This window comes from Anser anser (genome assembly GCF_964211835.1).
Source record: "Anser anser genome assembly, chromosome: 2".
In the NCBI taxonomy this organism is placed as follows: Eukaryota; Metazoa; Chordata; class Aves; order Anseriformes; family Anatidae; genus Anser; species Anser anser.
Window position 1 is genome coordinate 55,105,232 of NC_139721.1, and position 12,147 is coordinate 55,117,378.

Sequence of the window (12,147 nt, forward strand, 5' to 3'; positions counted from 1 at the left end):
TGAAGAGCTTTAAAAAAAAAAAAAAAGGCAAGTATTAAAATGCTGTTTGAAATGAGTATGAATGGTTTGATTATTACACTGAGTCCTCGGGTAGGGAGAGGGGAGCACATCCTGTTTTGTGGTTAGGAAGAGTTGGCAATCCAAATCTGCCCCCCACCCTTTTTTGTGCGATCTCTGTGTAATAAATCTGACATTTCAGAAGAAAGCTTCCATTCTTCTCCAAAAATCCTCCGCAGAGGAGTAAAGAAAAGTGGGTCCTTCACTCCATTTTTTCAGTGGTCCTCAGGATTTCCAAAAATAATACCCTGCCCAGATGTTGAATTAGACTTTCAGTTTATTTGCAGGCAGCAGAATCAGTAGATTCCAAATTAGCTTCAGATGCTGTGAGTGAGGAAACATCACTTCCCTCCAAATTCAACATCTAAAAGTTTTTTGCATTTTTATGCTTATATATATATACATATATATATATAGGCCAAGAATTAGCAGTCCAGCTCTAAATCAATGCTTCTTTCAAGATCAAAACTTCTAGACTCAGAGAAGTCCTTAATCTCAGTAAAACCTAGGTGCTAATGGTACCCAAACATTCCACTTTAGCCACCTGCAATTATTTCACAGAAGAAAAAACACATCAGAGACTGTAGAAGCTACACACAGTACTAAAAATGGCAGATCATCTCAGACACAATAATGAAAAGAAGTCTGTAGTTTTAAGTCAGTATCAAATGAGTTATTCTTGACCCTGTCCAACATTACGTTTTAACTTTGATTACCAAATTTAGTTTCAGAATAGTGCAAAAAGATGTATTCTGTACCTCTCATGTTTTATCAGTGGACTCAGAGGAGGAGGGAGGGGAAGAAAAAAATTCCTCTCCAAACCATAAAAAACATCTCCACCAGGTAAGCATACCATGCTACTGCAACATGGGAAACATATGTTTCAGGAAAAGTACACTTCGTGGTTCAAACATCTGCTATTTCTTTTTAGTTAAAGCACATCTGAAGCACACAAAAATACAATTGCAGCATATTCTCAAATATCTGGATGCTTCCATTAGAACAGTTTATGTCTGGGAAATCTGGATTTAAAATAAATATTGAGCCAAATCCTAAAGCCCTTAACTTGGGCAAACTTCCATTTACCGAAGTACAACAAAAAGTCAAATTCTTCTCTTTCTGTTAGGTTTATACAGATTTAAAGAGATTCAACCACATTTCTTGAATTCAGATCTATGTGTCTGAAAGTTAAGACCATCTGCTGGTACAAATGGAGAAAGAGTCAAACTCTAGCCCAAGATTATTTCAATACAAAGCATCAGGGCTGCTAAGAATATAGTACCCAAACAAGAAAACAAGACAGTAAATTAGCACTAGAGCACTGCCATAATTCCAGTATTTCTGAACTCTCCTGTTTGTCCCTATTATAGATCTGCATAGGAGGAAGGACTAAAGGACAAAATTACTCTTTGAAACACCGAGACAATGAATTTAAAAAGATGCTTTGATACTTTTTTATTCTTGCCACATTTCCAATTCAATCCATTTCTCTGCAAACACTCCAAGTCATCCACGTAAAATGCTGGTCACCAGAATACAGCACTTTCTCTGATTCTTCTGGATATGGATGAGAAATGGACACTTCTCTCCTCCACACTAAAGGCAGACTTTGTCCACAACAATGTGGGCACAAAGCAGCTTGCCACAAACACCATCCTGAAAACTCAGCTAGGTGTAAACATGCTGTGGCAAGAGCGGTTCATTTTCGTTCATGCATCTGTACAGCTGAAGGAAGACTCAAGGACCTAATAGTTTGTACTACTGGTATATCTCAGGGGACTTTGGAGAAGCATATGACTACTTTATGAAGAAACTAAAACAAAAAATATAGGATTCTGGGAGAGGAGGGAGTGATGTTCAGATGCAAGAGCATCTATAATAAGCAGAAATCAATTCTGCGTTCTGCACTTAAGCTATTCCTGGAACTCTTTCTTTCCTTTTTGTTCTTGAAACATCACTAGCAGCACCACCAAAGAAACAAAACTGAAAGAATATCCTTCTAACAAAGATTAAAAAACAAAACAAAAAGAAACCCACATTGATACATGTACATGTGCTTGCACACAATCCAGGCTAAACCTGCCACTCTCTTGCATCAATGTATTTTAAGTAGTCTGACAACATGCTTGGATGCTTCATGTAATTAGAGATCAGTCCAAACTAATAATTAAGAGTAGCTAGAACTATACAATATTTCAAGCGTATCTTATCCATATGGTAAATGCTGGGTATCTCATTATCTGGAGATCAAAAGTTGTCATGCAGTATGTCAAGAAGGATGACTGACTTTATCCTTCTAACTCTATTTTGTGATAAGCAGATTGTTTTCCTCTTCCTAGCCTTTTGAAACATGCTACTAACTCTGTAGCATGATTATACATTAACACTATACATTTTTGGCAGCAAACCAGTTATCCACATTGCTTACCATCCTGTTGTATTTTATGCTTATGTAAGCTAGTTCCAAGGCAATTGCACTTTTTCCTATCAATTTGTTCTGTAGAAAAATAGTGACTTCAAACCACTGGGTTTTCTCTTCACAGAAATACCAAGCAAATGTCGTGATCTCACAGTGCAAGCACATAAACCTCTACAAGCATACCAAAAAACAGCCCCCCCCCCCAAAAAAAAAAAAAGTTCACAAGAATTCTTTTGAGATATTTATATTGTTTATTCATCAGCACTGCACAATACAAACTTGTGACATGGTCTGTGTAATCTTTTTCCATAATGTTAGTTACATTTAAATCATGTTTTATGTAAGTTGGCATTCAGTTAACGAGACTCCAATAGCCCTGTGTATGTATCTGTTGTGCCATTGAGTCTGGATATAAGCATTTAGTTTTGGATGGCTAGAATACTAACAAAACACTGGCGGTAGTTCACAGAGTATATTGCTGGGGGAGTGAAGTTAACTGTCTCTGTCCAAGATTGAGAGAGATTAATTGTTTGATTAAGGCAAAGAAGAAGATTCTATAAAAAGATAACTCAAGTGCAGAGCAAGCCAAACAGGAAGAGGGAGCCCATTACATACAGAACTAAGTGAACTAACGTTATCGGAATTAAAGAAATAGTAAATTTTGTCTCTTTTTCAGTAACCCCACCCCCAAAACCAATACAAGGTGTATTACTGACAGATATACCACTGTCTGAGAATCCACAAGCACACTTCAACAGATCAGCAAAAGTTCCATGGTAAAGTATGACTTCCATATTCTTTAAAATACTACTAGAATGGGGGGAAAAAAGGTCCACTGTCGATCACTTCCTAAAGAAATCTGAAAATTAAATTGCGCTTTGGAGTTCAATTTGGGCATCAGGTTTAGCCATGCCACCCAAATCAGCGTCCAGAACAATGGGGAGCAAGAAGACAAAACTGAGTAAAGAATCTACAAGGATGCAAAAACACAATTGCCCAGTCTCACACATTACTGGTAGACCGGTAAACTAACTGAAAAGCAGGTTTGCCACAAAAGCCTACCTGAACTTCATTAGAAACTCACAGAAGTGGATGTTACTCTGTGGAAGAAGAGAGAAGGGGTACTGTTTAATGAATTGGCAACTCCCAACAAAGAAGAAACTTGTTTTAGGAAATTTCCCAAATAGCTCTCCTGAAGAAAAAAATGTTGTATTTGCTAGAGTGATCCAACAGTGTTTTGCTGTCTCTGAATTCTGATTCTATGATTAACTAACAAAGCAAAGATATAGCAAGTTACAATAATTCATAGTGAGGCATGTCAGATGTCGCTTAATGACAGATAGGTTAATCCCTGCAGGGCATGAAATCTCAATGGCAAAATACCAAATAGCATGAAGTAATACGTTGTATGCAATCAGTTCTTATTTCTTCTACTTGGGTCTCAAAATAATAAATAAAAAAAAATTAGAGAAAGAAAAAAATGTACACAAAATTTTCCAACTCCATCTAAAGTATTTTGATTATATTAGAAACAAGCAATAGTTACTGCTGTCTTAAAATCTGTATGAGATCTGTAGTGATGCTTTCCTAAAGTAAAACATCACATCCTGACCCCCACCTTGCATGTATACAACAATCCTGCTTTCTCACTGGCTGCAAATTTAATCTCTCCTTTAGAATACATATTTTTGAAGTATATCTATATATATCTTAATTTCATTGGAATTCTAAGTTAGAATTAGATTTTACTCTTTAAAGTGAGCATGTACACATTTTGCTCCCTAAGATCTAGGATTTCAGCTTAAACCACTAGAAAGATAAAGTAAATCCAATCAAAAACACCACTGTGCACACAGATACATTTATCAGACAATTTCTGTTTGGGCTCTTCTCTAATTTGCATGATTACTGCAATGGATACATGCATCAATACTCATCTTGGATTTGGTTTATTGAATAGAAATACTTTGCTTAGAGAGAAATACTAATAAGCAGTTTGTCTTTAATCAATATCTGGCTCCATCTGGGGTCATTAAAATCAACAAGAATCTGTATCTGCTTACTAGTATTTGATACTGTATTCTGTCTTTGGCAGAAGCAGTATTAAAACATATTGATAAGTATAGCTACGTATCTTTTTTAATGAAAATAAAAGTCACAACTATGCCTGCAGTTCTAAATATACTGTCAGATACATGCCTTAATATTACTATCTTTTATTCTGATTATTCTTTTACCTTTTTTTTAATGCATTTTCTACCTCCTCATATCTTTGCAAAGGTTTCTTTCATCACTACTTTTTAAACTATTGAGTTTAAAAACGTAAGGCCAATTACATCTGAAAAATCTAACAAAGTGTCCTGTCTATGAATCTGACAACTCCTGTCAGGTAACTTTTCAGCTTTCCCTTTTCAATCATCAGCTCTTAGTTCTTTACATCACTGTAAATCAAAAACACAAAGAAGACATGACTAGGAAACGTTGATATTTCAGAAAATTACCAAAAACCAAACAAATGAACAAACAAATGAACCTTCTACTTTACACAGCCATCATTTCAGCTGCTTCATGAACTGCAAACATTCTCATCTTTTGCTCGTAACCCCATTCACTACCCATTTCCTACACAAAATCAACTGTTTAGGTTTGTAGTAGCCAAACCTGTCACTTCAGAGGCTTCCACATCTCCTGTGCAACTCAAGGCAGCTCTATGGCTGGAGCGAAGTAACAAAATTGGTAGGAAGAAATAACGAACCCGCAGGAGCTCAGTGACCTTGGGACACAGGCACAGTGTCGGTCTGGTTGATTTTCCATCAATGGGAAGCTCCTGGCAGCTTCCATGAGCACACTAGTCCTGCCCACCCCTTTTCCATTAACTGTTCAAGAAATGGGTTTTATTGGCTTTCAGCTAAATGAAAATCTGGTAACAAGCCACGTATCAGTTGGCTAAGAATGAGCAAATTTTAAAATGTTGTACAGAGAGAATGCAGATTTAATCACTCCTCACAAAAGCAAGATTTTTAATGGCATTTTTAATAGAAAAGCACAAAGAATTTTTGTTCATCTCTTCACAATTTGAAAGCAATTTAACCTAACTACACAAACAAAATACATCAATTCATGCCATTCTGTGTGTGGAATGGCAACACAGAACACCACATCTAACTGTGAAATCATGGTGGAACAAGGAAGCCTTAGCAAAGTGCCCTCCTATTAAAGCACTAGCTTCCCTTTCTCATTCTAATACTCAAACTAAATATATGCAAGATATTAATAAATATCACAGATTTCCTTCATTTATATAAATTATAATCCTTTTTAACCAATCAAACCTTCAAATTCATTCTGGACTGCATATTCATTTACAATGAAAACACGAAATCATTGTACACTTGGTTTAAAAAAAAGTCAAGTTTCATTGTAAAAAGCTTCATAGATATTTTTCCATTAATTGATTTTCAATGTGTTCTGAAATGCAGAATTTTCTTTAGTAATTTATATATAAATAAATAAACATTTATTTATAAATATTTACTTTTAAAAGAAAAACTTTAACAGACTTGCTACAAATTTTATTCCAGAATGCTATTCTGGATTATTAAGAAAAAAATCTGATTAGGATATTACAAAAATGCAATACTGCCTACTGTACTTATTTACAACATTTCCAATTTGCTTTACGAGTAACTTAAAAGGTTGATCACAGGCAAGACAGGAAATACCGAGAATGTCAATCATCGTCTACAAGTAAGCTAATGTGAAACAGAATTTGCAAGAATACAGAGAACAGCACAAATTAATTTAATTTAATCCTGTAGCACCACAATTTAGCCATATTTGGAAGTGTAGAAAATAAAGCTCTAGAAATGACAACATATATGAGATTTAGTAATTAACACAATTCTAGCAGCAACTTGTAAAATGCGAAGTCCCCTATTTCTCAATCTCACATAGCAAGCCAGCAAGAAAAATTCTACACTCCTCTTCTATGCTAAATTAACTCATTTTACCACAAGCTAAATCAGACATAGAATATCAGACATGGATAATAAAACTCAGTGCTCACATTTAGATTTGTCACAAATGCTATGGCAAGGTCTCACCCCAGCTCTTCCATCGCAGACATTAAGTCCATTATCACATTCACTCTGGCAATGCATAATTTCCATCTGTACCTAACATGAACCTCTTGTTTTATTGCAATAGATCTGCATTCAGTATTACTGACATTTTTGGATAATGGGCCATTTGCTCATTTACAGATTTATAAAGGAAAGGGATTTTACCTCAAATGATCCTGGGGCCTTGTTTGGTGTGCATCAGAGGGCTACCTTCTTATGCAGAAAGCATGAGAACAAGCGAAATCCACAAACCGTGAAAAAGGAACAAGTCAGGATAGGAGAAGAGAGAGGAAGGAGAACATAAATTGGGAAGGAGGGTTATAATTAAAAATGATTATATTTTGGAAAGGGAGACCATCCACTGGAGTGGTTTGATTTTTTAAGTCTGAGGCAATGTGATTTAAAGTGCTTCAGAGAAAACTCTGTATGTTGAGTATGCTGAAAAAGTATGTTGAAACTCCTCAGTCTACCTAAGAAGATATTTTCAAATAAAGTAATAAACTAAGGAAGAAACCATTTTTAAATCATCACGCTTTAGTGCTATCTCCTATCTAGTTCATAGCAATGATAAAGAAATTTATGGCTCTGAAATCCAGCTTTCCTTTTATTTTGTCTGTCTCACTGCATACAGTAAATTCCTATTACTAAAGCAGTAATTAAGCAGTTTTGACCATAACATTGTAGCCTGTCATACTCTTTGCAGAATACTACTGTCTTGTAGTCCTGTCTCTTATATCCTCTGGTTACAGCAAAGGAGACCAAAGCAGTGCATCCCACCTATGGGAAACTTAATACAGGCAGCCCTGAGTCAGGACAGAGATGGAAAGAGCTACACTATAAAAAACAAAACAACAACAACAACAACAAAAACTTAAAAACTCCTCCATCACCCTGGCATGTGAAAGTAGTAGCAATCATTGAGTGCACAGGGAATAATTACTTATGCCTGCTCGGAAGAGCTCAGCTGAGAGAGGCCAAGTACAGCCAACTTGAAATAGGAAGACAGCCTAAAATTCTGTGAGGTTCATCTATGGACTTCATTGCCGTAGCCTGTTTTGGGTGGAAGATCACAGAATCACAGAATTGTAGGGGTTGGAAGGGACCTCAGCAGATCATCGGGTCCAAGCCCCCTGCTAAAGCAGGTTCCCTAGAGCAGGTTGCCCAGGTAGGCGTCCAGACGGGCCTTGAATATCTCCAGAGAAAGAGACTCAACCTCCCTAAGCAGCCTGTTCCAGTGCTCCGTCGCCCTCACTGTGGAGAAGTTCTTTTGCATGTAGGTGCGGAACTTCCTGTGATCCATTTTGTGGCCATTGCCACTTGTCCTGTCCCCACAAACCACTGAAAAGAGGTTGGCCAAATCCCACTGTCTCCCACATTTAAGCTATTTGTAAACATTAATAAGATCCCCGATACTCACACAGAACAACAACGGATGGCAATACAGACCCTGAGAAATAATACTGATATTCAGACCTCTTTCCTTATCACAGCAATCTTGACAGGAAACTTTCCAGGAAGAGTGCCACCCAGATGATATGACATTGTAAAACATATTTTGACTGCGAGAAGTTAAGAGAATCTCAACACTGACTATAATTTAGTATCCTTTTTCTCTGAAATAGGCATGTGTGTGAGTTAATTTATTTTACACAGTGATCAGTACAGCCGAGACAAAGTATTACGGACTATTTTTGAGTGGGAATTTCAGCGAAACAGACGATTGTTTCTACCGAAGCTTGCAAAACATAAGCTAGATAATTGAAAGATATTTACTACAACCTGACTAATCTAATTCATCATATTCTCCAAGATGAGATTTGTGTTCTGAAAATTAGGGAAAATGGCACATGCTGAAAGACAAACAGAAAATTCATACTTAACGTGATCTACCATATTTATTTTGCTAAGACGAACACAAAACTAGTAAAACATTGATCAAAATAAACTACATCATGAGCAATTTTTTGGCACATATTCTCACCTCACAGAGAAAACCTCATAGAGAAAAACATGATCCCTATAAAGCATTAGTTCAGCTCTTTAAAAAAGAAAATTCCCTAATGCTATGAATGCTACCCAAAAGATGAAACGTATTAACAGTTCCAGTGAGCTACTAATGTACAATGGAGCTACATAGTTCAAGCTACTAGGAGACATTTCTTGTAGTCAGTCATCTAGCATGGGATCTAGCACATCGCTGTGGCTTACTCTCCAAGACTACAGACCTCTGGGAATGGAGATGATTCTTCAATGTCTGATGGCTGAACTATCAAATTCAGACATTTTCCAACTCCCATTGAACTAATCAGTTGGGAAGATAAAAACAACAACAAGCTACTTTCTATGTTCTGAGTTGGTCTGTAGACAAATACAAATGAAAAATGAAGTGGCCAGAATTAAGCACTTAATCCATTTTGTAAGAACTAAGCCTTCCTCTCATGGCAGGCTGGCAAAGGTCATGCTCTTCCCAAACCAAAGATTTCCCACCTGAGGCTCCTCACTCACTCCACCCTGCTTCCTAGCACATCAAATGAGTCTAACCAAGTTATTCTTCACCTACTTCCGCATTCCAATGTTGTCTGAAAATTACAAAAAAAAAAAAAAGTCAAAGATTTTTTATTATCTCCACTCACTAGTTAGAATAGGACATTCAGAAGAAGAAAAAAAAAAAAAAAACACAGAAAAAAAACTATTCACTAGTTTTGGTATCTCTGCAGTACAATTACCTGTAGCCTTTTGGATCTACGCTAAGCCTCTTCATGAGCCATCAAAGCGCTCTCTCACCAGACCCACCTTGCTAAACAGTTAAGTGTGTAGCACTTAACTTTTCTTGCCCTTCAACAAGAGCTTAAAAAAAAAAAAGAGAGAAAAAAATACCATCTTTTTCACAATGTGCGTGGGTGAGATGAGAAATGGAAAACACAAGCATCTTTGTGTTCTTCTCTGACAAATGTAAATTGAGCATAGATTCAAAATTCCCACAGGGAACATCTATCCTTATGCCATGCCCATGTGCAAATATTTATGTTGTACTTTTTTGAGTTTATGTCATTTCTGCCTGCAAACAGGAGGTCTGAAAACAGACTGAAACTCTAACAAGTAATATGTGAGCCAAAATAGTTTAGGACTGGGATGTGTTTCATTCAAAACCTGAATCATAGAACACTTATCACTTGAGTTAAGAATAACCTCTGTTAATCTGGATGACCTTACTGCAGTATTTTACAAAGAGCAAAGATAGATTTCTGAACTATGCAAGATTTCAAACACTGCCTTCTCACTCGGCACATTTAACATAAAGCCTAAACCAATCCCTCTCTTCAAAAAGCACTCCTTTCCCTCTTGCCATCCTCTCCACTCTCCCCAGATACAACCCTGTCATACTTCAACTTTACTTGTACCCATCACCCCCAGGCACTCTGGACAGAAAACAGAAATTGGGATGCCATGCAGAGGCCAGGTGGTTACAAATGATAAAGTATTATCTGTGGGGAGATAATGCTTGATCCTCCTCTTCACTTGAAAGAGCCAGGACTGCCACCTCTGTCATATCTACCTGTTTCCCCAGTAAGGAATTAAGAGTGAGCACAGATGAACACTAAATGACAACTAGAAGGAGAACACCTTTAAGTGTCATGATGGGAATGTTCACATAAAACCCTTCTGAATGCAAGTCTCCTAAACCAAAATTAATGCAAATTGGAGAAGAGCTTGTAGCCTTTGTGGAGCTCAGGGAGTTCCCATATCTCCTGCAAATGATAGTTTGAAAGATGCCCAGTTTGAAAGATGCCCAGTAAAAAGGCCTTCCTGTTCTGCAGAAGCACGAAGAACATTGTCTTACGATAGAAAAGACTTTTATTTCTCTGCAATATTTTGGACTTGAAGCACAGACACATGTGGCCTTAGACCCAACAAATTCACAGCTAGGATGGCTTTAAAATTGCAAAAAGCTAGCAAAGAAGATGGAAAATGCCCTCAAAAAAAAAAAAAAAAGTAATCTGCAGAAGCTACATTTAAAGCTCTAGAAGGGAGGCTTAAAAGCCTCCCTGAATTTGAGTTTTGTTTGCATTTTAATATGGAAAGAGATGCTTTCTCAGATATTGGGAACATAAAGCCCACAGACAAGATGCAAAATCCAAATTGGAATCTGACCAGACTGAGTTCCTTCTCCTTCCATGTACTCTTTGTTTCCCCTCACTCAGCTTGTCTCTGCCCCCACCATGGGTGCCATCACTCCTCATGCACTTCTTTTGCATCCACCAGCCACAAGTGCAAATTCCACTCAGTATGGCAGAAGAGAAGGGGGATTTCCACATGCCTCTACTGGGACAGAGGAAAAGGAAAACCTGTGAATTCCCTTAACAGGATACACAAACGGCATTAGCTTAATTCAGATGAAATAGTAAACTGCCACAGCTCTGACCCCAAAATCTAAGCTCCTTGGCTATTATCAATACTTAAGTAGCTACATACAGTCTGTGGGCATAGTTCTTTTGGGGCTTCCCAAATGTCAAATACCACACTCAGAGTTAGACACTTACTACTAAAAGAGTTCAAATATTATTTTACTTTAGCTTTTTTTTTTTTAATGAATATTTAAATCAACTTTGGGAAACCAAGTCTGAACCATATTATAATAGAAAGCTAGAACTTTAATTGACACAAGCCATTATTACTAATAAATTACACTCTAGGTAAGGTCAGATAGATGCAAGACAAAATTCAAGGCACATATTAATCATATTTTTCTTACTGTGTATCTTGATTTAAAAATAAAAGGCTCACCATCATGCCTTAAAATGATCAGCTGCACTAATAAAGCCAAATGTAAAAATGAATATGATGTAAAGCAGATTTTTAAAAGGATATTAAAAGAATCAGAACTACGTTTCAATTTCTCATGATTTCCCATGTTGACACTTCAGAAGGTTTACAAATGCCAATGTATAAGCCCTTTTTCGTCCAAAATCTACTTTTTAAATTTAAGACATTAACAAAATTAATTGTGGTGTTTTGCTTTGGTGGATTTTTTTGAAAAGATATTTGATGGTTTTCAAATAAAATGCTGTAACAGGGATCCAGTGATAGCCACCTCCAGGATAGCTGTTTTTTAAAATGAATGTTATTTCAATTACAAGGTCTCTTTTTGATGACTCCTGTGAATAAAAATATGTTCTGATTAATATAACAGATCTTCATGAAGTGGAAGGATTTGTGAAATCGCTACAGTATTATCTTCATGTCTCAAATGACGAGCAGCTCAAAGTATACCAGCTATACAAGCTTAGTGAAGACTGATGATCGTGACATCAGTAACTTCTGATACACTATACTGATATAGCACAGAAGACTTACTGGTAGCCAATGTAATAAAAGCAACCAGAGGAAAGAACATTGATGATGAATTATAAATATCATCAATATGTAATTTCAACTCATAAAAATCTTGTTTCAGATTTGAATACTGTGAACGTGGTTTAGACATCTTCTGTTCAATAATGCCAGAGATATTATACCTCAGTTTTATAAATACCTCAACACAAAGAAATG

At 36.6% G+C, this 12,147-nt stretch overlaps 1 protein-coding gene across 8 annotated transcripts in view; it reads right to left on the reverse strand.

Moving 5' to 3' along the window:
* The window catches only part of PIEZO2 (piezo type mechanosensitive ion channel component 2), a 320,203-nt gene that overhangs the window by 275,133 nt on the left and 32,923 nt on the right, over positions 1-12,147 (reverse strand). Inside the window, exon 1 of one of the 8 annotated variants that reach the window (XM_083826666.1) lies at positions 3,539-3,563. The exons of the other annotated variants lie outside the window; for them this stretch is intronic. The gene's annotated coding sequence lies outside the window, so the exon portion shown is untranslated. Of the gene's footprint in view, positions 1-3,538; positions 3,564-12,147 lie in introns of those variants that run through there. 8 annotated transcript variants of the gene reach the window in all.